The sequence below is a fragment of the Dendrobates tinctorius genome, unplaced genomic scaffold, assembly GCF_039654945.1.
Source record: "Dendrobates tinctorius isolate UK_male_01 unplaced genomic scaffold, ASM3965494v1 ptg000070l, whole genome shotgun sequence".
Classification (NCBI taxonomy): domain Eukaryota; kingdom Metazoa; phylum Chordata; class Amphibia; order Anura; family Dendrobatidae; genus Dendrobates; species Dendrobates tinctorius.
In genome coordinates, this window is record NW_027361738.1 from 29,857,678 (window position 1) to 29,882,476 (window position 24,799).

The 24,799-nt window shown below is 43.7% G+C and overlaps 1 pseudogene; it reads right to left on the bottom strand.

The window, feature by feature from the left end:
* Window positions 1-502: 502 nt before the first annotated feature.
* Window positions 503-23,813, bottom strand: LOC141095508 (nuclease EXOG, mitochondrial-like; annotated as a pseudogene).
* Window positions 23,814-24,799: the final 986 nt, after the last annotated feature.

The following is a 24,799-nucleotide window of genomic DNA, read 5'->3' on the forward strand; positions in this document are numbered from 1 at the left end:
TACATTGCACTGTATTGTTCACATGGATGGTGGAGGATACAAAGAGAGAAGGCCGGTTACATAGATGACACAGTTTAAACATTAGCAAAAAATAAAGTTGAGATATTAGAGAATGAGGGAAATGAGGAGCGAGAGTCACAGACACATGGGATATAATAGGACACAAATCAGGAGCTAAAGTCACAGACACATGGGATATAATAGGACATAAATCAGGAGCGAGAGTCACAGACACATGGGATATAATAGGACACAAATCAGGAGCTAATATAAATGATGTTACTTACACTCCACTAACTGAAACCCTCAGAGAAGTTCCGTTCGGCAGTTGATTCTATGTCATCGTGATGTCACAACATTCCGTGACCTCATAACCGGCAGCCACCTACAGCCGATGCTCTATACATGAAATAGGCTTCTCACGACTTATGGGCACAACTGGTTTTGGCCTTAAAGGGGTTCTCCGAGAAATGTAATAAAATAAATAAATACACAAATAATAAACAGTTTTCTAAATACTTTTATTTAGCAAAAAGCTATGCTTTATGGACTGCGCCCTGTCAGGATTTTTGCATGAAAGAGTGGTCCAAAATTCAAGTTGAGAGGTGTAAGAAGCTCTTGATGGTTATGGGAAGCCACTGATTGCAGTTATTGTTTCCAAAGGTGTGCAACCAAGTATTAAGATGAGGGTGCCAACAATTTTGTCAAAACTTCAGTTTCTGGAACAATTTCAAGGGTTCCAACACTTTAGGCCATTATTGTGTGTGTAATATGTATACACAGCAGTCTCGGCGTCTTCTATGTGATATAGCCGTATATACACCCTTCTAGGTGTATCCTGTCCTGTGTCATGTATATAGCTATAGTGCGGTGTTAACATAGTGGGTAATATTTATATATTGAGCTTTTTTTCTCATACCGAGTCAGTATGGGAAAAAAATATTGCACTTCCTCATTCAATAGTATCTGATAAAAAGAAAAAACCTGATAAAAATAAAATATCGAATAGCACACACCCAATTTATACGTTTGTGTGCATGAGCCCTTATTCCATGTATATATACACTGCACAGTACGGGTTCTCCTGTCCTGTATACTGGGTATAAGGGCTCATTCACACTCCTGTATAAAATATTGATCTGATGTTGCTTCAGAAAAGTTGGACAAGTGGAATCCGTATGACTGAACTTATGCCATGCGAGTGTGCAATTTGTTTTCTCCCCCAGTATCCGTATGACATCTGTGCGACATGCATATGCAATGTGTTCTTAACATCATCTTTTACATACTATAATTCACTATGTAATTTAAAACTAGTTTACAAACTAATAAAGCAATGTTATATACAGATATAGATAGAATAGATATAATAAACTCTAAAGTTGGCTCTGAAGGATCTTTAGCCTTGTTTAACCCCTTTCTGACATTGGATGTAATATTCCGTCCACGTGCCCTGGGCCAATTTGACCATGGACAGATCATTACTTCATCGAGATCGGCCGCGCTCACGGGGAGTACGTGGCCGATCGCAGCCGGGTGTCAGCTGATTCTAACAGCTGAAACCCGGCATTAGGTGCCAGGAGCGGTCACAGAACGCTCCCGGCACTTTAACCCCCAAAATACTGTGATCAAACAAGATCGCAGCATTCCGGGAGCCGACACAGTGCTAACAGCCCCTCTGTCTTTATATCAGAGACCCCGCAGCGTAACATGGGGTCCCGATTGTTGCCATGGTGGGTTACCAGAGCTGGGAAACTTGTTGATCATGCACAGTGCAGCGCTGACAGCTTCTATGGCATGCAGATGCTGTTTCATCAGGATGCTATAGAAGCGATCAGCCTGCAAAAAAATGATTGTCCCATAGTGGGACAAAGTGTAAATGTTAGGAAAAATTAAAAAAATATTTTTAAATAATTGAAAAAATATTTAAAAATAGAATAAAAAATAAAAAATCAATATACAGTGTGAGCCATTTATATAAATACACCAAAATAAAATGGGAATGGTTGGTGATATCAACTTCCTGCTTGTGACACATTACTATATGGGAGGGGGAAAACTTTTCAAGATGGGTGGTGACCATGGTGGTCATTTTGGTTCCAACTTTATTCTTTTCAATGGGAAGAGGGTCATGTGACACATCAAGCTTATTGCTAATTTCACAAGAAAAACAAAGGGTGTGCTTGGTTTTATCACAACTTTAGTCTTTCATGAGTTATTTACAAGGTTCTCTTTGTTTACAGCTATTGACATGTCGCAGAGGTTAACACGTAAGGAGCGGATAGAAATTGTGTTGATGTCTGGTGAACGCAGTACCCGGGTCATTGCAGCAGATTTCAATGCAAGAAACCCTACGCAAGAAAACGGTCACCATTCCCATTTTATTTAGGTGTATCCATATAAATGGCCCACCCAAAAAAGTTTGCTAAATCATCACTAAACATAATGTTCTGTGTAAATTGAGGGTCCTATTCCAATTTTTGTTTTGCCCATTCTGCAAATTCAGCGCGCTGATCTGGGTCACCAACCACTCCCATTTTATTTAGGTGTATCCATATCATTGGCCCACCCTGTATATTCTATCACTAAATAAATATTTGAATGAAGAAAAAAATCTAAACAATAAAAGTACACATATTTGGCATCACCGTGTCCACAACAACAAGACCTATAAAACTGTCTCACTAGTTAACCCCTTTAGTGAACACCATTAAAAAAGGCAAAAAAAAGATCTATCATCATACTGCCGAACAAAAAGTGGAATAATACGCAATCAAAAAGATGGATATAAATAAAAATGGTACCGCTTAAAACGTCATCTTGTCCCGCAAAAAACGAGCCGCAAAAGCGCCAAAACATAAAAAACTATATAAATGAGGTGTCTCTGTAATCGTACTGACCCAAAGAATAAAACTGCCTTATCAATTTTACCATACACGGAATGGTATAAACCCCCCCCCCCAAAAAAAAAGAAATTCATGAATTGTTTTTTGCTCTTTCTGCCTCCCAAAAATCTGATCTTAATTCCAGCCAATTTTGCATTGAAAAAGTAAAAGGGCGCTCCTTCCCTTCCAAGCTCCGCCATGCGACCAAACAGTGGTTTACCCCCACATATGGGGTATCGGCGCACTCAGGACAAATTGCACAACATCTTTTGGGGTCCAATTTCTCCCATTACACTTGGGAAAATCAAAAAAATTGGATCTGAAGTAAATTTTTTGTGAAAAAGTTAAATGTTCATTTTTTGTTAAAAATTCCAAAAACTACTGTGAAGCACCTGAAGGGTTAATAAACTTCTTGAATGTGGTTTTGAGCACCGGGAGGGGTGGAATTTTTAGAATGGCGTCACTTTTGGGTATTTCCTATCATATAGACCCCTCAAAGTGACTTCAAATGTGATGTGGTCCCCCAAAAAAAATGGTGTTGTAAAAATGAGAAATCGCTGTTTAACTTTTAACCCTTATAACTTCCTAACAAAAGAAAATTTTGGTTCCAAAATTGTGCTGATGTAAAGTAAACATGTTGGAAATGTTACTTATTAAGTATTTTGTGTGACATATCTCTGTTATTTAAGGGCATAAAAATTCAAATAAATTTTACCACTATCATGAGGTACAATATTTCATGAGAAAACAATGTCAGAATCACCGGGATCCATGGAAGCGTTCCTCCAGAGTTATTACCTCATAAAGGGACAGTGGTCAGAATTGTAAAAATTGGCCTTGTCATTAACATGCAAACCACTCTTGGGGGTAAAGATAATAAATAAATAATTTACAAGAAATATGTGGGTGCCCCCTCTGTTTCATAACCAGGAAAGGTAAAGCAGACAGCTGTAGGCTGCTATTATCAGGCTGGAAAGGTCCATGGTTATTTGGCCCTTCCCAGCCTAAAAATACCAACCCGCAGCTGCCCCAGAATTGGCTCATCACATTAGATACGCCAATTCTGGCGCTTTCCTGATTGCCCTAGTGTGGGGGGGATCACTGGTATTTCCTGCTAGGCCACAAGTCCAACTAACAAAGTCAAGTAATGCTCTATGGGCTTCCCTCACACTAGCTGTCCCTCGTTCCTTTTACTGCACAGACCCGGACTGAACCCTAACAGGTAATCTCTACATGTGTTGTGGCTGTCGAACAGTCGCAAGACCTGCAGGCGCGAAAACTAGAACATAGTATTTGAGCACGCAGAAGTCACTTGGTTAGTATCCAAGCATGCTCGGATAACACCTTAAGCCTCTTTCACACTTCCGTTTTTGAAAATCAGTCAAGATCCGCCGATTTTCAAAAAAAACGGATCCGCCATTTTTCTTTGCGGATCCGTTTTTTTTCCCATTGACTTTCATTATTGGCGTATCTTGACGGACGGGTGGCATCCGTTGTCATCAGAACTAAAACGGATCCGCTATCCGTCCTTTTTAACTGATACAAAAAACTTAAGTGTGAAAGAGGCCTTATCTGACCACGTTTGCTCATCACTAGCAGTAATGTTACTTACTGCTATTCACATTCACAGTCACCGGATTGGGGGGGAATGCTGCATGGGGAACAATTTTTAAAATAAATTGGTGAACAAGTGACATTGTGTTTTTTTTTTTTTCTGTTTGTGTTTTTCCATTAGTGGACTACGACGGATTTGGTGGACTGTGGCAGATTCCCTTGATGACGGCGGACCTGTGTGGCTTTCTTTTTTTTTCAAACAGAAATTGGTGAACCGGGAAAAGTGTCGGAGAGTGTTTTTTCAATAAAATTTATTTTTCTGTCTGTGTGTATTTTTTTCCATAACTTTTTTAGTAATGGGGGTGTCTGATATACACCTTTCCATTACTAACCTCAGGGCTTGATGCCAGCTGTGATTTTTGACATGCGCAGCTCATTGTCTCTGCTGAACATCCGGTAGGACGCTCGCATCATGCCAACATTCAGCATGACACCATGGTGCAGGGCCGCCATCAGGGCATTACTGCCCTGATTGACGTATGGGGCCCACAGTATCGGGCCCCCTCTCTTCTGCTCACCGGATCCCAGCGGCAGGATTCTGCTCGTGCAGTAACTCAACCTGCCCTCCGAGACTCAGGTTCAGTTAATAGAATGTTCATTTCATACAGTTCCTAGTTAACAATTAATGGCTGGTTATCGATTAATTATATCTTCTTTATCATTTCTTGCAAAGCTGTATAAGAACATTTCGACTGAGATTGTAAAATGCAGAACCCAGCCTTCCTCCTCCAAAACCAACTTCTCCACCATTACAGAAGATTGACTCTCCACTCCACTCTCAAGATCACATCTCACCACCTGTGCACTTGACCCGATCCCATCCCGCTTCATCCCAAACCTCACCACAGTCTTCATCCCAACCCTAACCCATCTCTTCAACCTATCACTAACAACTGGTGTTTTCCTTTCAAGTTTTACACATGCCTCAGTCACACCTATCCTCAAAAAGCCCTCTCTTGACCCATCCTCTGTATCTAGCTATCGCCCTATATCACTTCTCCCCTATGCCTCAAAACTACTGCAACAACACGTCCATCTTGACTGTCCTCCCACCGCTCTTCCTGCTTCATTTTTGACAGCTTACAATCTGGCTTCCAGCCACAACACTCCACTGAAACTGCCCTGAGGTCACCAATGACTTATTAACAGCCAAGGCCAAGAGACACTACTCTGTCCTCCTCCTCCTCCTGGACCTGTCCTCTGCCTTTGACACAGTGGACCATTCCCTATCACTACAGACCCTCTCATCTCTTGGTTTCACAGACTTGGCCCTATCTTGGATCACATCATACCTAACCAACCGGATATTCAGCGTCTCCCACTCGTACACCACCTCCTCACCTCGCCCCCTATCTGTCAGAGTCCAGCAAGGTTCAGTCCTAGGGCCCCTGCTCTTCTCCACCTTCGGCCTCGGACAGCTCATAGAATTTCACGGCTTTCAGTATCACCTCTATGCTGGTGACACACAGATCTACATCTCTGGACCAGATATCACCTCCCTACTAACCAGAATCCCTCAGTGTCTGTCCGCTATTTCATCCTCCTTCTCCACTAGATTTCTAAAACTTAATACGGACAAAAGAGAATTCATCATCTTTCCCCGATCTCACGCGACTTCCCCCCACGGACCTATCCATTAAACGGCTGCCCACTCTCCCCAGTCCCACAAGCTCGCTGCCTTGGGGTTATCCTCAACACTAATCACTCCTTCAAGCCACATATCCAAGCCCTTTCCACTTCCTCCTGACTTCAACTCATAAATATTTCACGGATCCGTAAACGGATCCGTGCATTCCTCAACCAAGAATCTGCAAAACCCTAGTGCATGCCCTCATCATCTCCCGCCTTGACTACTGCAACCTCCTGCTCTGTGACCTCCCCTCTAACACTCTCGCACCCCTCCAATCTATTCTAAACTCTGCTGCCCAACTAATCCACCTGTCCCCCCGCTATTCCCTGGTCCTCTCTGCCCCTGTACTAGTCGTGACTTGTATTGTTTAAGATTACTGTACTTGTATTTATTATGCATACCCCTCCTCACATGTAAAGCGCCATGGAATAAATGGCGATTTAATAATAAATAATAATTATTATATTATAATAATCAATCCGAAAGTTTGGACTGCCATCTAGTGGTGGTAAAGCTTACCTGCGCATAGGAAAGGAACTTTTTTTTTTCTTTTACAAATTTTATAATAAAAAAGAGACAATACATACAAGACAATACATGTAACAATACATACGTCTGTATTGCAGGTTTGACCATCACACTGGAGAGTGTACGGATCAATATAGTCATTTTTTTATGAAAACCAATAGTAAAGAATGTTAATAATAATTAATCATGTCGGTTTTCAAATCGATCAGCTGCGATCAGGTTTGGCAGGATATAAACTTTGAACAGAGCTGGAAATCACAGCTCTGCTTAATGTGTAATGGCCGATGCCACGTACTGCACATCAGATTTATGACAATAAGGATTTAGTCATTGATATTATATGCCTGGACAGACCCTCTGCATTGGATCTATCACTGCTACCTTCTTGGATAGTTAGCTGTATAGCCTAACTACTGCAACTGTAATGAAGCCTTTCCGTTACTGATGTCTGAATTATTTTCCTCCACTTATAATGAATGTCCCCTGTTCCATTGTTTTAAATACATCTGTATAGACGTGTGTACTATCAAGAAAGACCACCGAGGAAAGGGATCACCCCTCTAAGGGTAAGTTCACACTAGGCATTTTTGCAGCTTTTTTAATGCAAATTTTCAGTTCCGTTTTACACTATCAGCAAAGTCTATGAGATTTCAGAAATCTCATGCACACAGTTTTTTTTTTTGTCATCAGGATTTTGTGTGTTGCATGGTTTTTTGCACAATGGAGCAAGTCACTTTCAGCATTTTCACCCATTGAAATGAATCATAAGAGTTGGAAGGGACCTCCTGGGCCATCTGGTCCAACCCCCTGCTCAAAGCAGGATTCGCTAAATCATCCCAGACAGATGTCTGTCCAGCCTCTGTTTGAAGGCTTCCACTGAAGGAGAACTCACCACTTCTCGTGGCAGCCTGTTCCACTCGTTGATCACTCTAAGTGTCAAAAAGTTTTTTCTAATATCTAATCTGTGTCTCCTCCCATTCAGTTTCATCCCATTGCTTCTAGTCTTTCCTTGTGCAAATGAGAATAAAGATAATCCTTCTACAATGTGACAGCTCTTGAGATATTTGTAGACAGCTATTAAGTCTGCTCTCAGTCTTCTCTTTTGCAAACTAAACATTCCCAAATCCTGCAACCTTTCCTCATAAGACAAGGTTTGCAGACCGGTCACCATTCTGGTCGCTCTTTTCTGAACTTGCTCCAGTTTGTTGATGTCTTTTTTAAAATGTGGTGCCCAAAACTGGACACAATATTCCAGATGAGGTCTGACCAAAGAGGAGTAGAGGGAAATAATGACTTCACGTGATCTAGACTGTTTGCTTCTGTTAATACATCCTAGAATTGCATTTGCCTTTTTTGCTGCTGCATCACACTGTTGACTCATATTCATTCTGTGATCTATTAGTATACCCAAGTCTTTTTCACATGTGCTGTTGCTTGGCCCTATTCCTCCCATTCTGTATATGCTTTTTTCATTTTTATTGCCCAGATGTAGTACTTTGCATTTTTCCCTGTTAAAAATCATTCTGTTAGTTGCTGCCTACTGCTCCAGTTTATTTATATCTTTTTGAATCCTCTCTCTCTCTTCTCTAGTATTAACTATCCCTCCTAGCTTTGTGTCATCAGAAAATTTAATCAGTTTACCCTCAATTCCTTCATCTAAATCGTTGATAAAGATGTTGAACAATACAGGGCCCAGGACAGAGCCCTGTGGTACCCCACTTGAGACATTCTTCCAACTGGATGTGCAGCCATTTATGACCACTCTTTGGGTCCGATCACTAAGCCACTTATGAATCCACCTAACAGTTGCCTTGTCTATTTCATACTTAGTCATTTTTTCAGTAAGGATTGTATGAGATACTTTGTCAAATGCTTTGCTGAAGTCAAGATATACTATATCTACAGCATTTCCTTGATCAGTGATTCCGTCATAGAAGTAAATTAAGTTAGTCTGACATGACTTATTAGTTACAAACTCATGCTGGCTCTGTTTAATCACTTCATTCTTATCCAGGTACTGACATACATGTTGTTTAATAATTTGTTCAAAGATCTTTCCTGGTATAGAAGTCAGACTCACTGTCCTATAGTTGCCTGGGTCCACCTTCTTCCCCTTTTTGAAGATAGGAACAACATTTGCTCTTCTTCAGTCTTCTGGGACTTCTCCTGTTCTCCAAGAATTTTCAAAGATTATGGAGAGGGGTTCAAAAATTTCTTCTGCTATCTCCTTCAGCACTCTGGGGCGTAATTCATCTGGACCTGGAGACTTGAATTCATTTAGGTTAGCTAAGTGTTTCCTCACTATCTTTCTGTTTATAGATATCTTGGATTCTTGTATTCTGTTAATAGGACAGTGAAGAACAGTTGATGTTACATTTCCTTTCTGAGAGAAAACAGATGCAAAATAGGAATTTAAAAGTTCGGCTTTCTCAAGATCCTGTCTTACCATTTCATTATTTTCATCCTGAAAAAATCCTATAGCATCTTTGACTTGTCTTTTACTTTGGACATATCCCCAAAATCCTTTATTATTGCTTTTGACATCTCTTGCAAGCCTCAATTCATTGTCAGCTTTAGTAATCTGATATGTGCCCTGCAGGTTCTGCAGACAGCATTATATTCTTCCTGTGATATGCCTCCCTCTTTCCATTTTATAAACATTTCTTTCTTCCTTTTTAGCATGTGCTTAAATTCTGTGTTCATCCATCCTGGTTTCCTTAAATGCTTCCTATTCTTCCCTCTTTTCGGAATTGTTAACAACTGTGCTTTGAGAATTTCATTTTTCAAGATTTCTCATCCTTCCTGGACATTTTTGTCTTTAACCTCTTCCTGACATCCGACGTACTATTCCGTCCATGGGACCCGGGCCCCTATGCCCATGGACGGGATAGTACGTCTACCGCGATCAGCGGCGCCCACGTGGTGAGCGCCGCTGATCGCGGCCGGGTGTCAGCTGATTATCACAGCTGACACCCGGCACAATGTGTCAGGGGCGGTCACGGACCGCCCCCGACACGTTAACCCCTTGCACACCACGATCAAACATGATCGCGGTGTACCGGGGGTTAAAGGGAAACATCTGCAGGGAGGGGGCTCCCTCCGTGCTTCCCTGAGCCCCCCACGGCAGCGCAATGTGCAGCGCTGCTGCGGGGGGCTCCTTTCCTGCAGGCCCCCGAATCCAAGGTGGCGACGGGGGCCTTCGGGGGCCTGCAGGAAGCTGGCTTCCTCAGTGCCTGCAAAGCGCAGGAATGAGGAAGCCTTCTGCACTGCCTGTGACAGATCGCTGATCTGTCACAGTGATCTGTGATGTGACAGATCAGCGATCTGTCACAGGACAGTGATGTCCCACCTGGGACTATTTAATAAAGTTTAAAAAAAAATAAAAAAAGTGTTAAAATAATTTTAAAAAAATCGCCAAATCGCCTTCCGAGCCCTGACGTGTGTCCATACAGTAGTTTTCTCCCACATATGGGGTGTCAGCGTACTCAGGACAAGTTGGACAACAACTTTTGGGGTTCAATTTCTCCTGTTACCCTTGGGAAAATAAAAAAATTGGGGACTAATTGATCATGTTTGTGGAAAAAATACGATTTTTTTATTTTCATGCCCGGGCGTTATAAACTTCTGTGAAGCACTGAGGGGGTTCAAAGTGCTCACCACACATCTAGATAAGTTCCTTGGGGGGTCTAGTTTACAAAATGGTGTCATTTGTGGGGGGTTTCCACTGTTTAGGTACATCAGGGGTTTTCCAATCGCGACATGGTGTCCGATCTCAATTCCAGCCAAAAACGTCAAATGGCGCCGATTCCCTTCCGAGCTCTGCCATGCGTCCAAATAGTGGTTTACCCCCACATGTGGGGTATCAGCGTACTCAGGACAAATTGCACAATAACTTTTAGGGTCCTGTTACCCTTGGAAAAATAAGAATTGAGGGTGAAAAGATCATTTTTGTGGAAAAAATATGATTTTTAAATTGTACGGCTGTATGTTATAAACTTCTGTGAAGCCCTTGGGGGTCCAAAGTTCTCACCACACATCTAGATAAGTTCCTTAGGGGGTCTAGTTTCCAAAATAGTGTCATTTGTGGGGGGTTTCCACTGTTTTGGTACATCAGGGGTTTTCCAATCGCGACATGGTGTCCGATCTCAATTCCAGACAAAAACGTCAAATGGCGCCGATTCCCTTCCGAGCTCTGCCATGCGCCCAAATAGTGGTTTACCCCCACATGTGGGGTATCAGCGTACTCAGGACAAATTGCACAATAACTTTTAGGGTCCTGTTACCCTTGGGAAAATAAAAAATGGGGTGAAAAGATCATTTTTGTGGAAAAAATATGATTTTTTAATTGTACCGCTGTACGTTATAAACTTCTGTAAACCCCTTGTGGGTTCAAAGTTCTCACCACATATCTAGATAAGTTCCTTGGGGGGTCTAGTTTCCAAAATGGGGTCACTTGTAGGGGGTTTCCACTGTTTAGGTACATCAGGGACTCTCCAAACGTGACATGGCGTCCGATCTGAATTCCTGCCAATTTTGCATTGAAAAAGTCAAACGGCGCTCCTTCCATTCTGAGCTCTGCCATGCGCCGAAACAGTCGTTCCCCCCCACCTGTCAGGTATCAGCGTACTCAGGACAAATTGCACAATAACTTTTGCAGTCCAATTTCTTCTGTTACCCTTGGTAAAATAAAAAAAATTGAACCTGAATTATTTTTTTTGTGAAAAAAAGTTAGATGTTCATTTTTTTTAAATATTCAAAAAAATTCCTGTGACGCACCTAAAGGGTTAATAAACTTCTTGAATGTGGTTTTGAGCACCTTAAGTGGTGCAGTTTTTAGAATGGTGTCACTTTTGGGTATTTTCTATCATATAGACCCCTCAAAGTGGCTTCAAATGTGATGTGGTCCTAAAAATAAAATGGTGTTGTAAAAATGAGAAATCGCTGGTCAACTTTTAACCCTTATAACTTCCTAACAAAAAAAAAAAATGTAGGTTCCAAAGTTGTGCTGATGTAAAGTAAACATGTGGGAAATGTTAGTTATCAAGTTTTTTGTGTGCCGTATCTCTGTCATTTAAGGGCATAAAAATTTAAAGTTGGAAAATTGCGAAATTTTCTAAATTTTCGCCAAATATCCGTTTTTCTCACAAATAAATGCAAGTTATTTGAATGAAATTTTACCACTAACATGAAGTACAATATGTCATGAGAAAACAATGTCAGAATCACCTGGATCCATGGAAGCGTTCCAGAGTTATGACCTCATAAAGGTGCAGTGGTCAGGATTGTAAAAATTGGCCCGGTCATGAACGTGCAAACCACCCTTGGGGATGAAGGGGTTAAGGATATCCAGCCATCCTTAAAGACAAAAATGTGCAGGAAGGATAGGAAATGTATCAGGTTTTGCTGATTTTTTGTGCCAAAACCTGATTCTATAGAACAGAACTTTTTTTTCAACACTAAACTTTATCAACATGCATAAGAAACAAGTCTAGCATGCCAGAAACACAGCAAAAATGAGAGAGATCAGGTTTTGCTGCAGGAATTGGAAAACTTGCAAGGTCAGCAGTCTATCAAATACTTAATTTTCCCCACTGTATATACTGGCCCAAAGTACGCTCTGGCTGGCCTCCATTACATGAAGAGAGTCCTATGGATAAGTCATAAGAATGTAGGCAGACATATTTTTAGGTATGTGCCAACTATAAGAATAACGTATATTGAACACCAGGTAAATCTAACTTCAAAGGGAATCTGTCACCAATCTGTCACCAGGTTTTTGCTACCTCATCTGACAGCAGCACAAAATTAGGAAAAGACAGATTCCAGTGATGAGTCACTTAGCTTACTGTGGCAGATGTGACACAGAGTTCTTAGATACAGCACATACAATAGAAGAGCTGAAAAGCTGCCACGGGCCACACCACAGCTATGTACATTATCTATAGACAGTGAGCTGCTTATCACAGGAAGGGCGGAGTCGAACTTGGTGTCACCTGTTGCTGCAGTCTGAGCAGTGATAAAGTCCTGGTGAAAAAACCTTCATTATAAGTAAACAACAGCACACAGCCTCATAAGGGACACATCGATGAGTTACCCATTTAAACCCTACCTCATACTTTCTTCAGATTACATAGCGAAAGCCTGCTGATGGATTTCTTTAAATCTATAGATGTATTTCCATCCTTTGGCAATTAAAAGAAAACATCTGCTAATCCCTGATGAGTTGGTAATAATGGCCTGGTATCAATAGTCGTAGCAGCACAAAGCGAACACTCAGCCAGCAGCGAGATTTCTCCCCCTTCATGAGTCCGGAAGGGAGTGATCACAGCCTTCTTGGTCCGGCTCACGGACCGACCCACTGAATGTAACGTTTTTTTCTATGATTTATTCCCCCCATATTTTTTTTTAAGTACTTTACAAAAGTCCTCATTTAAAGGGATTTTTCCTTGTTAAAGGTCACCTTTACAGATTCCTGAGCAAAGAAAAATAGAACTTGGTTCCATGTGATTATGGGCCTTGTAACATGCAGCTATGACTTGTTACCCTTGTCATCCGTCTCGTACAGTAACGGTCTCACGAGACTCCAGTTCATTCTTCTTCTGTTCATAAAGTTCTAACAGATACCGGTCCGGCTTTATGTTGGCCTCACGCAATTCTAACATGATCTTCTCCACTTTCTGGAGGCTTCTTGCATTCTTCATGCTCCGTCCTGCAATGTATAGTTTGAACTCTTCTAGTTCAATAAGCTTACAGGTGTCCTCCTCACAAATGTTCTTCACTTCTTTTGATTTGTCCACTTGAGGGAAGAAAACAAGACCAGACGACTTCTCAAGTGTCTCAAGAGGGACCTGAAATTCTGGCAACTGATGCTGAAAGCTGATGGGGACGTTGGGAACAATAAAAGCTCCTTCAGCTAGAGTCTCCTCAGAGGGCTTCCTCCTGGCGAGGATCACCTTGTACAGATGTGTGGGCACGGCTACATCATCACTGCCAATAACCTGAAATAAAAAATGAGCAAGAACATCTTCATTACACCAAAAACATCACAGTGCACCACCACAATTTGCAGTAGGCCTCTGTGCACCTACATGGAGACTTCCACATCGCCTCTCACACACCCCACCCATCTTCACTATTAAAGTTTAAACTTTAAGGACTTGTAAGATTTAGAAAACGAATATTAAAATGCCATCAAATAGCGAAAGAAGCTGCGGTGGGCATCTCTATTCCTGGGGACCCAACTTGCCCCCAATAATAGAAACTTTCAGCCCACTTATTTCACTGTTACCTGACAATTGGGTCCCGGGAAGCGGGGACTGCATTAATGGATAAATAGAAAATCAGCAAATACCTTTATTACAAATTAGATTGTTTAAAAGTGCCACCAACAAGGTGCATTCATTCTCACTAAGGCCGGTTTCACATTCGCGCTTTTGAGCGCAGCAACGGCCCGCGCACGGCCGCCGCTAAGCCCCGCCCCCTGCCCCGCCTCCACCGGTATCTCCGCCTCCGGGCGCATGACGTTGCATGCGTCGTGCGTCCCCTATCTTCATCACAGAGGGCGCAGGCCGTGCGCAGTCTGCGCACAGTCTGCGTTTGGTGGCGCATGTGTCCTTTTGACGGTGCGCCGAGCACAACCAAAATGCAACAGGTTGCATTTGGCGCTGCTCGGCGCACCGTCAAAAGGACGCATGCGCCGTCAAACGCAGACTGTGCGCAGATTGCGCACAGCCTGCGCCCTCTGTGATGAAGATAGGGGACGCACGACGCATGCAATGTCATGCGCCCGGAGGCGGAGATACCGGTGGAGGCGGGGCAGGGCTTAGCGGCGGCCGTGCGCAGGCCGTCGCTGTGCTCAAAAGCGCGAATGTGAAACAGGCCTAACCTGTCCGTCCAATGCCTAATGTCAGGTCTGTGGCAACAGAAAGAGAACCTGTCACCAGTAGTGTCATAACAACTAAAACTATGACTTTACTCAGCATCTGTGCTGCACTCCATAAATGCTTATATACCCCCTGTATACTCCCAAAAGAACCTTTAAAGTTCTCCCGCGTTGTATGAAAATCGGGTCGGTCCTGTCTGATGGCCATCGTTTCAGTCCTCTTGATCCCTCCCCCCCGGCTGCTGCTTGCCGCCCCCTTCCCCGGCTGCTGCTCGCCGCCCTCTTCCCTGACTGCTGCTCGCCGCCCTCCGCCCCGACTGCTGCTATCCGCCCTCCGCCCCGGCTGCTGCTCACCGCCCTCCTCCTTCAACTGACATGGATGATGCCTCACGTCAAGATTTCGCCAGGCAATGTGGATGCATCAAGGAGTCACCTACGTCAATTAAAGAAGGAGAACAGTGAGCAAGAGCCAGGGGGAGGGATGGGGAGGCCTGAAACCACAAATCCAGCCTTTATAGTGCCCACAGAATAATGAAATGGGGCAGCCCACTAGAAAAAAATTTGATGCAAAGTTACAAAGCATCAGAATTTTATAGTGCTCACAGAATTATAATAATGACATTGAGCAGCCTACTGAAAAAAAAGTGGAAGCCAAGTTACAGAGTATCAAAATTGTGTATTCTAATAAAGGAAGCTCCAGACTCTATAGTGCTGACAGAATGATAATGAACTGGAGTATCCCACTGGAAAAAAAAGAAGCCAAGTAAGAGAGTGTCAGAAGGGTGTACTCTAGTAAGGGAAAAAAGGAAGTTCCAGACTCTATAGTGCTGGCAAAATAATAATGACCTGAAACTGACCATTGAAAACAGAGTGGTAGCCAAACTACAAAGCATTCGCTTTGGAACAGTTCCAGCTAGACTGGTACAGTTAGGTCCATATATATTTGGACAGAGACAACATTTTTCTAATTTTGGTTCTAGACATTACCACAATGAATTTTAAACAAAACAATTCAGATGCAGTTGAAGTTCAGACTTTCAGCTTTCATTTGAGGGTATCCATATTAAATTGGATGAAGGATTTAGGAGTTTCAGCTCCTTAACATGTGCCACCCTGTTTTTAAAGGGACCAAAAATAATTGGACAATTGACTCCAAGGCTATTTCATAGCGTATCAATATCCAAATCTACCATAAAGAGAAGACTGCATGAAAGTAAATACAGAGGGTTCACTGCACGGTGCAAGCCACTCATAAGCATCAAGAATAAAAAGGCTAGACTGGACTTTGCTAAAAAACATCTAAACAATCCAGCACAGTTCTGGAAGAATATTCTTTGGACAGATGAAACCAAGATCAACCTCTACCAGAATGATGGAAAGAGAAAAGTATGGCGAAGGCGTGGTACAGCTCATGATCCAAAGCATACCACATCATCTGTAAAACACGGCGGAGGCAGTATGATGGCTTGGGCATGCATGGCTGCCAGTGGCACTGGGTCACTAGTGTTTATTGATGATGTGACACAGAACAGAAGCAGCCGAATGAATTCTGAGGTATTCAGAGCCATACTGTGTGCTCCAGCCAAATGCAGCCAAACTGATTGGTCGTCGTTTCATACTACAGATGGACAATGACCCAAAACATAAAGCCAAAGCAACCCAGGAGTTTATTAAAGCAAAGAAGTGGAATATTCTTGAATGGCCAAGTCAGTCACCTGATCTCAACCCAATTGAGCATGCATTTCACTTGTTAAAGACTAAACTTCAGACAGAAAGGCCCACAAACAAACAGCAACTGAAAACCACCGCAGTGAAGGCCTGGCAGAGCATCAAAAAGGAGGAAACACACCGTCTGGTAATGTCCATGAGTTCAGAACTTCAGGCAGTCATTACCAACAAAGGGTTTTCAACCAAGTACCAGAAATGAACATTTTATTTACAATTATTTAATCTGTCCAATTACTTTTGGTCCCTTTAAAAACAGGGTGGCACATGTTAAGGAGCTGAAACTCCTAAACCCTTCATCCAATTTGAATGTGGATACCCTCAAATGAAAGCTGAAAGTCTGAACTTCAACTGCTTCTGAATTGTTTTGTTTAAAATTCATTGTGGTAATGTCTAGAACCAAAATTAGAAAAATGTTGTCTCTGTCCAAATATATATGGACCTAATTGTATGTGCACTAACAGCAGTGATGAGGGCAGCAGGTCCAAGCATTTACCCTGGTTTTGGATATTATACCAAGTAAGCCCCCCCAGATTACGATTACGGCTGATTGCTGGCACAAAACACACATAGGTGCAAAAACGACAAAGAATATTTGCCCAGAATCACCCATGATGCCGATGATCATGCCATGGAGGTGTTGCAAACCTGCCATTCGCTGCCCCACGAAGCCTTTTATTGCATATTATGCCCATAGCTCCTCATTTAAATTCTGAATTTATAATTTATCAAATTAGAATCTCACCCTGGTTACTGAGCAAACAGGTAGCTCTTAATGAGAATGTGCGGTGTCTTTCACCCTGAACTAAGAAATTTAGTGGATCGGAGGCTGCCGATAAGAGGAACTTCATTTCACGACTGAACGCTTCTCAACACAATCAGGCAGGAGCAGAAAGCAATGATCAGCCAGACTGAAGGAGGCTCATTGTTTTCTAGAACACGGCGGCCGACCGGTCATCTCTGAAGTCACTACATGAACATGTGGTGGTAAACAGCGGCTCACCTGATAAGTGACACTTTTCTTGCCGTCCTCATTCTGCACGGGTAACAGCAGGGGGCCGCTCACAATCCAGACATCATCGAATCGCTGTGTCAGGTCTCGACAATACATTTCAAACCTGGATAAAGATTTCAAGCAATGAGAAAAATTAGCCGCCATTACTCCATTGTAGGACTGATCTCATTACACTACACATGCAATGGCCTGGCTGATGACTGACCCCGGAGAACATGTCCACCTCAAGCCGTCATCGGTTATGTCATTCTTTGCAGATATTTCTACATATCTGTGTCTGAAGCTCCAGATACGGTTCTCCTAGACCTGTGAATAGGAAATTTACCTAGTTACATAGTAATCCAGAAGCAGAGGGGTGTCACCGTACAAATAGATGCCATCCAGGACAGAGTATGAAATCACCGTGAATAATGACATTTATGGGATGGGGTATTCCCATCCCATAAAGTGATGGCATGTTACTTTATGATCGGTGGAGGTCTGACCTATGGGCCCCTCACTGATCCTGAAAATGTTGTACTCTCTACACAGTGACGCCAGAGGGGAACTACAGCTCAGCGGTATACCACCACCTTCCTCAGCGCCTGTGCTGCATTGCAGAAAGTTGTATACTATGTCCTGACTCCCCCTTATATCTCCAAAAAAAACTACTGAAGTGCTCCAGCAAGGTATACAAATTAGGACGGTCCGGTCCCAGGGGTGTCATTACAGCGGGGCTTGTCCCTCCTCTCCCCTGCTAAAAGCCGTCTTCCAGCTTTGATTGATGTGGATGACGTGTCCTGTGTCATCCACATTGCTGAATGAAATCTCGTGCCTGAGCAGGGACATTGCCGGATCGCACAAATGCACTTTCCTCTTCTCTACTGCAGGCCGAGCCTAAAACCTAACTGCACATGCGCCGGTACATGTCTTTCCGGCTCCTGCTTACCAAAACCATTTTAGCTATATTGTTTTCTTGGCAAAATGGTTCCAGTAAGAAGGAGCCAGAAAGGAAGGAAGGCTGTAGAAGGCGCCATGTCTCGTCATATCTTTGTGTCTGTGACATTGAAGGCTCAATGTGGGTTCAAACTGCAGTGGTCCAGGAAAGACCACGATATGTTAAAAGTATTGTCCATTACTGAACAGCCCCTCATTAAATGCTAAAGGACACCAGATTTTAAAAAAATAAAAAATATATTTCTATATATTTACACACACTTGTCGGATGGAGGTTATTCCAGCAATCTTTAATCGCTGGTATAACCCGAGTCTTTTGATAGAGGACACTGGTGTCACAGGAGCGTTGCAGACTGCCACACCGATCAGCTGCAGCCTTCAGTCAGGTGAAGCCATTTTGTCTGATGCCACGATGAAGGCTGGAGCCGATTGTCATGTCACATAACCTCTGGAAGACAGCTCCAAAAATCACTGAGATGTTGAGTCCGAGTGGTAAGGAGGTGATTTTTGCTATTGACAACCCCTTTAATCTTTGAACATGAGGCAGGACTGCATCTGCATTTTAGATTGTAAAGTAAATCCCTGTTGACCATGGACCTTACCGATTCCAGAAGCCGGCATTGTTTTTATAGTTTTGGGGCACAATGTTTGACAGGTAAAATGTTTCAGCCATGGCCTCCTGTGGACGTAAAGGGGAACTGATGTAAATAGTCAAAATAGTAAGGGTCTGTGCACACGCTGCAGAGTTGTCGCTTTTTTTCTGCACAGATTTGTCATAAAGTGAATGAGAATCCTGAAGTCTCATGCACTTATTGCTTATTTGTGACTTGCAGATTTCACTCATATTAATGAGTGGGAAAAATCTGCACCAAAAAAACATTTAAAAAATGGGGCAAAAACGCATGTATTACATGCTGTTTTTCGTGCCAAGAGATGCCGAAATGGTACAGAAATTTCTGCACCAAACATTTAATGTCTGCACACAACATAAAGCTTTATGACAAGTCAAAGTAATGAACTTTATATTCCATATTCTTATGTAAATACAAAAAGAAAAGAAAAAAAGACTAATTTTTATAGATTTTCTTCTTCAGATAAGCAGAAAACAGATTCTTACTATAGAATATTTACTGTCCCCCGCTGGCGCCATGTGACCCCGGGACCACCCGCTACGTAAATAGTCTTCATTGCTGGCACTAAATAATTGCGGAATGTTTGGATCCGGTTTAAATCGGCAGTGTTTCCGGTCAGCAACGCCTAAGGAAAAGATAAAAAAGAAAAACATGTTCTAAAACCTAGACAAACAAAATAAAGCACAAAACCCCCTGAATTGGGGGGCAACTATATTTATACTGAGCCGTCCTGCTGTTTACAGTCCCAATAACTCATTAAGAAAGACGTCCAGCAGTGTCCCTAATGACAGGCTAAAGGTCCGGACTGTCTAGAAAAAAAATCAGGTCCTAACTTCCGGGTTGTGGGATCCCGACATACAGAGCGAGATCCAACAACCCTCCGTGAAACCAATGCAAACACGGGGAGAACATACAAACTCCTTGCAGATGTTGTCCTCGGTGGGATTTGAACCCAAGACCCCAGAGCTGCAAAGTAAAGGTGCTAACCACTGAGCCACCATACAGTGCTAACCACTGAGCCACTTTGCTGCCCATTGTGCTCCTTACTAGGAGACCAGCCGAGGTAATGGAATTAATTCCCTTTTTGCTCACCAACTATTTTCTCTTTTGTAAGATGCTCAATGACCCAACGTGGGGTCTTCTTTGCTTGATCATAAGATAAAGCATGACCGATATGTTGCCTGACCTCCTCTCCACTCTGCGGGAATCCGAACTCCTCCAATGGAGACTTCTGTATGGGTTCTGGGGGGAAAAAAAAGATTAATATTAACATTATATCTGGTTCAGTAGGATCAACCCTCCTAAGCCATCTACACTGTGTTCCAAATTATTATGCAAATTGGATTTAAGTGTCATAAAGATGTAATTTTTTGTTTTTCAAATAAACTCATAGATGGTATTGTGTATCAGGGCTCTTTGGATCACTGAAATCAATCTCAAACGCCTATGATAATTAGTTTACCAGGTGAGCCCAATTAAAGGAAAACTACTTAAGAATGATGTTCCATATTATTAAGCAGGGCACAGGTTTCAAGGAATTTAGGAAAGAAAAAGGATCTCTCTGCTGCTGAAAAGCATCAAATAGTGCAATGCCTTGGTCAAGACATGAAAACATTAGATATTTCCCAAAAACTTAAATGTGATCATCGTACTGTTAAGAGATTTATGGCTGATTCTGAGCACAGACATGTTTGTGCTGATAAAGGCAGAATGAGGAAGGTTTCTGCCAGGCAAGTTCATCGGATTAAGAGAGCAGCTGCTAAAAAGCCATTACAAACCAGCGAACAGATATTTAAAGCTGCTGGTGCCTCTGGAGTCCCTCGAACCTCAAGGACTAGGATCCTTCAAAGGCTGCAGTGGTGCATAAACCTACTATTTGGCCACACCTAAACAGTGTTCACAAGCAGAAACGGTTGCAGTGGGCCCAGACACACATGAAGACTAATTTTCAAACAGTCTTGTTTACTGATGAGTGTCGAGCAACTCTGGATGGTCCAGATGGATGGAGTAGTGGATGGTTGGTGGATGGCCACTATGTTCCAACAAGGCTGCGACGTATGGAAGCAGGTTGAGGAGTCATGTTTTGAGCCGGAATCATGGGGAAACAGCTTGTAGGGCCCTTTAAGGTTCCTGAAGGTGTGAAAATGACCTCTGCAAAGTATGTAGAGTTTCTGACTGACAGCTGTCTTCCATGGTATAAAAAGCAGAAACGTGCCTTCAGGAGCAAAATCATCTTCATGCATGACAATGCACCATCTCATGCTGCAAAGAATACCTCTCAGTCATTGACTGCTATGGGCATAAAGGGAGATAAACTAATGGTGTGGCCACCATCTTCCCCTGACCTCAACCCTATAGAGAACCTTTAGAGTATCATCAAGCAAAAGATCTATGAGGCTGGGAGGCCGGTCACATCAGAACAGCAGCTCTGGGAGGCTATTCTGACTTCATGCAAAGAAATACAAGCAGAAACTCTCCAAAAACTCACAAGTTTAACGGATGCAAGAATTGTGAAGGTGACATCAAAGAAGGGTTCCTATGTTAACATGTAACTGGGCCTGTTATGATGTTTTGGAGTTAAATAGCTTTTTTGTTCAGTGAATGTGACCTCCTAATGCTGCAAATTCCAGAAATGAGCATTTTCAGTTCTTTAAAACATATCAAATGTTTAGAAATTCTACTGTGCCTAATAATTTGGAACAGTGCAATTTGAGTTTTTATTCATTTTGGAGATTATACTGTTATCATTGGGAGGTTTCTTCAATAAAATGCGATGTAAACTCTAACGAGTGATGACTTTTATTAGACTGACTGTCATTTGTACTGACTATTTAGGAAAATCAGAGAAAAATATCATTTGCATAATAATTTGGAACACAGTGTAGATGGCCACGCACGTAAAAAAAAAAAAAAAAAAAAAAAAATGAATAAAATGATAACGTGACGTCTTCAATCTGATCTTATTACCTAGAAATCTACACTTGTCTTCATATGTAAATGAACGGTTAAGATCTACGGGCCGGACATAGATCTCCCTGAGAATCTGCCTCCAGAGACTTTTTTTTAAATGAAAGGAGGTGTTACCAGTGTAGATCAGGAGAGCTGACTGTCAGTCATTACATGTCTCACACCAGCAATGCCGCATTTCATTTAAAGTTGACCTCTGCTAGGACAACCCCTTGTCATACCCCACGCTTTGCCCCAATAAGATAAAAAAGCCTATACTCACATCCCGTGCCTGCGCTGCTCCCACGGTGTCAGCACGCGCTCTCTGCAGGGCTCTCATGCGGTTTGACACTGGCACACAATCAGCGCTGGCATCACTGTCCCCACCCTTCATATGAATCGAACATGAAGAGGAAGTCGGAGATCAGCCGCAGCCCGGACTTACTCTTCATGTACAACTCGTATGAAGGCGCGGACAGTGACGCCAGCGCTGATTGGGCACCGGAGACACGTGTCACATCGTACAAGAGCCCCAGGACCGCGCGTACCGGCCCCGCGGGAACAACGATGGCACAAGGGGCGAGGATAAGCTTTATGTAATCTCTGTAATCATTCTGCACCAAAATACTATCTGTGCCAACTGTTGGCGGCATAAACTTAAAATGAAGGAAACAATGGTGTAAATTGCTGCTGCTTCACAATACAACTCAGCCTGCAGAAAAACACCAAATATCAGAGCTACAGACAAAAAAATAAAAAAAGTGTATAAAAAAAACAGAACAGAAGAGAAGCTGAGCAGTGATGAGCGTGCTGAGGTGTTATCAGGGCATGCTGGAGCGCTAACAGTGACTTCGGTGTGCTGAGTAATATGTTCTAGTCCTTGCGGCTGCATGTCTCGTGACAGCGGTGACACATGTAAGGGTATGTTCCCACGGTCAGAGGACGCTGTGTACATCCGCAGCGTCCAGATGTTACAGCACAGTGGAGGGGGTGTCATCATATCCCACGCCCACTATGCGGGCAGACGCCTCCGGCTTCCATGTGGAGCATCTCTCCCGCCCGCAGCATGTCTATATATGTAGCGGAGACACTCTGTCTCCACAGGATAAATCTCACCCGTACAATGTAATGGGAGCCGTGATCCCGCACGGTTCAGTGATCACATGTGGAATCAGCGGCGTTCAGAAGCCGGCAGCGCTGTGGATGGAGCGGACATGTGCTGCCAATACTGACCGTGGGAACATCCCGAGGAGTGACTGACAATCCCTGCATGTGCCGCTGCTGTCAGCCACGAGACATGCAGCCGCGGGGACCAGAGCACAGTATTCGAGCACGCCGGGCACTGCGAGCACTCGAGCATGCCCAGATAACACTTCATCCGGCCCCGCTCACTCATCACTGATTCCACGGTGTGGACGTTGCGCTTTTTTACTTCTCTCCTATAAACCGACACAGAACAGACCCCAGACAGACACCATAACGATCCATGGCCCCTGTGCTCCGTCCTGACAGGAGGGGGCGCTGCAGTAAGGCAGAGGGTGAGAGGGGAGCTCGTACTGACGTCACTGGGAACTAGGGGGTGACACATACACTGTACCCTGCTCGGACCGGTCACTCCCACGCGTGAGCGCGGACACGAGGCCACGTGACTCCGCCCTGATTCACTGTGGCCGCAGTTTCGGCGTTAACCCCTCCGTGCCTGTTGAGGTCCCCGGATGCCATGAGGAGCGCGCACAGAGCAGGGACCCGGATGCAGGCCGCAGCCCACGCGTCTATGACAGGGCCTCCCTCCACAGGGGTAACGGCGCACACTCTCCGCCAGGGGGCGGCTTTCTCACCTGGCTCGTCTCTTTTTCGCTCGTATAAATACAGCGCGGCTAGGAGGACGATGTGCTCAGTGTAGCCCCCAGCACGAAACCCCCCAGAAAGCGGCGGCTTATAATCCTGTAGGAAATATGTCCTGACATCTTCAAGTAGTTGTAAAAGACGAATGAAGCGGAGCCGCCACCTGCTGGCCGGGAACAGTACAGCACTCGATTTACAGTAGAATCCAAGGCGTGCTACCAGCGACATCTTGCGGCCAGACTTGTTTATTGCATGTGAATAAATTGTATGTAGACGGGCGCCACCTACTGGCGCGGAATATGACTGCTGCTGTGCTGGTGATCGGACATGAGGCGTCACATCTCTGAGCTGTGATTTGGGGTCACCTCAGGAGTCAGGTATAGGTGTAAGCAGGGCCGGACTGGGGCGAGAATTCAGCCGCGGCATTGTAGGTGCACAGGCCACGTGTGGGATGAATGTGAGACATCTCCGTGCACTTGTAGGTTGTAAGAAGTGAGGTTGGAGTAACACGACTCTATGGCCGGGGTCAGACTTGTGAGAAACTCGGACGAGCCTCGCATCAATACCCGGCACTGCCGCCGGCACTCGGGACCGGAGTGAGCGCTGCATGTATTTCTATGAGACTGAGCGCTCCAGGCCGAGTGCCGGCGGCAGTGCCGGGTGTTGATGTGTGAGACTCGTCCGAGTTTCTCACTTGTCTGACCCCGGCCTATAACACGGTCGCAGGTGGTCCAGTATCACAGCTCCGTCCTATTGCCGCCACTTTACCTACATACCGGGGTCTCGTAGATAATGATTAGGACGCTGCGCTCTCCATGGTGCTGGGGGTCTTCATACAGCTCACGGGCCGGGATGTAGATACCCCCGGAGCTAATGCTGATGACCCATGCTACAGACAGCGATCAGTCTCAAGTCCCCAATCATCACTTTTAACCCTTTCGAGACTTTACAATTTTCTGTTTTTTGCGTTTTCCTTTTTTTCCTCCCCGTCTCACCAGAGTCATAACTTTTTTATTTTTCCACCAATACACCCACATGAGGACTTGGTTTTTTGCAGAAAGAGTTGTACTTTTGAACGACACCATTGATTTTACTGCTGCAGCCAGGATCATATTCCTCGCCAATCGTTACACCGATGCCTCTACCTTGTGCCAGTCATTA